We start from the raw sequence: 2,397 nt of genomic DNA on the forward strand, positions 1-2,397 counted from the left end.
AACCTCGGACCATAGTGGAAGTGAGAGGATCTTGGGCTAGAGGCTTTGACCGCTTGGAAATCGAACCTCGGAGAGTAGCAGCATAGGAGGCGTCCCTGGGTCTCGAGCCATCCAGTCACACTTGTGAAGGTTAAACAGCCGGTAGATGTCCGGAACAGTGTGCAAGCTCCATGTGAGGACTCTGCGCTCATCTCTAATAAGTCGGGCCATCTTCTGTTTGTCATTTATCATCTTGGCATCCCGATAAATCTGCCATTGGCCCTCTACGCACCATCTATTTAGCTCGCCGGCTACTGGAGTAGGATCATCATTCCGTGATGCAGGTACGGACTCCGAGCTAGTGGCCTCATCGCCAGCTCCGGACCCTGTGGCTGATTTAGTACAACACCTTGCAGCATGGGCAGATGCGGACTCTGAAGCATGGCCTGCAGCATTTCTCGACTCAGAGCCCGAAGCCTGGGCAGACTCGGATACGGACATAGACCCCTCCTCTGAACTGGAAGCATCCCCAGTTGGTGACCCGATCACTGTGTGCTCCTCATCAGACTGGGAGACAGTGACTACGTCGGTGAGCACCTTCTGGGAGGTGCCTCTGGTGGCTCGGGGTGCCATGGGAGAAGTCCTTGTGTTGGGAGGAATGTATGCTGGATCTATTTTTGTGTCCGTGTCCTCATCGATCAACCGGAAGCTAGGGGCAACAGATTTCGACTTGCCCCGCTTTGAGTAGGTGACAAGCTTCTTAAGTGCCATCATACATCTGAAATAGATATTAGTACTAAAACTAACTAAGAACACACTAAAAAAAACTTTAGAACTAAAAACGAGCAGTAATAAAGACCCAAAAAAAAAATGCAGACAGAAGCTACAGTGGTTATCCACGGAGGAGACCTATGGTCCGTGGATCGTTCTACGATCCGTAGACCCCTTCCGTGGATCAGAGGGCCAACAATATTGGTCACAGATGGAAAACCACGGATGTACAGAACGGTCCGTAGATTGATCTACAGACCGTAGTCCACATCCGTGGTTTCACACTTAGTGAGATTTTCAAGTGCATCAACCCACGAACCCAATCTACGGTCCGTAGACGGAGTATCGTGGATGACATCTGTGCCAGGTTTCAGCCAATCGTTATTTGCAAGTCCATATCTTAGACCATTTTCAACAATATCCTAGTCTAACTATGTATTTCAACATTGAAACATGCTAGTTTGTCATTTTAAGGATTTCGATTAATCATTTGAACAAGTATTTAAGACAAACATTTAGAACCCTAAGTGGAAACTTACATGTAGACGTATATTCACATACAAAAAGGCAACAATCACTACCTTTCGTTCCAAGGGTATTGTAAATTCCAATTTTATCATGCAATTTCATCGAACAGTTACCCAAGGTCAAGACCCAACTCTCGACTTTCTATATTCAATCTATGAACCGAAATTTAAAGTGAGTGGAAAGTCTATTACCTTACAAGCAACGAGGAGTGGGGTGATTGCGTGATGACACTAAGCTTTAGCAAGACCAAGGATTCGCCTCTTCGTTACTAACCCAACACCGGACCCTTTTTGTGGAATATTGAGGGGTGGAGGAATGATTTGTATTCGTAAATGGAAAGGAATTGAGGGGATTATGGGGGAATGGAAGGGATTATTTTATGGGGGAGTTATGGAGTGATTTAGGGGGGTGATGGGATGGTTAAACGGTTGGGGAGTGAATGGAGGGTAGTGAAAGTGATTTTAAATTAGGGGGGTTTTAAAATGAGGGGGTCCGGGTCGGGTCAGACAGAACTAGGGTTTTGGACTTACGAGACCTCGCCTACGGTCCGTAGATTAGGACCGTGAGTCGATCTACGGTCCGTAGATTAGGACCGTAGATCACTCTTACACTTAGAAAAAATTGAGAAGCTTACCTGGAGTCTACAGACACCATCCACGGTCCGTGGATTGAACGACGGAACATCGATGGGGTCCGTAGACCTCTGCACCAGACCATTTTCTGCAAATTTTTCATGGTGTAGCTGCTCATGTAGCAACCAATGGGCTATTCTTTTTATATTTTCTGGATACGGACTCTATGCTAATTCTAGCCAACACTAAAAAAACTAAAGTACCTATCTAAGTTGGTACAGAGACGCAATTAAGCAAATAAAACTACTAATTTGAAAACAGAAACCTATCGTTGGCTAGATTTTACTTCTTGGGTTGCCTCCCAAACAACGCTTGATTTAACGTCGCGGCACGACACAAGTTTCTTGATTACTCAGACTTCATCAAGATTGTAGGCCTCAATTACTTCTTGCACATTTTGAACACTTCCCAGATAGATCTTGATCCTTTGCCCATTTACCATGAACCTTGTTCCTTCACTATTCTCAAGCTCAACCGCTCCATGGGG

Source organism: Solanum tuberosum, unplaced genomic scaffold, assembly GCF_000226075.1.
Source record: "Solanum tuberosum cultivar DM 1-3 516 R44 unplaced genomic scaffold, SolTub_3.0 scf00212, whole genome shotgun sequence".
Lineage (NCBI taxonomy): Eukaryota > Viridiplantae > Streptophyta > Magnoliopsida > Solanales > Solanaceae > Solanum > Solanum tuberosum.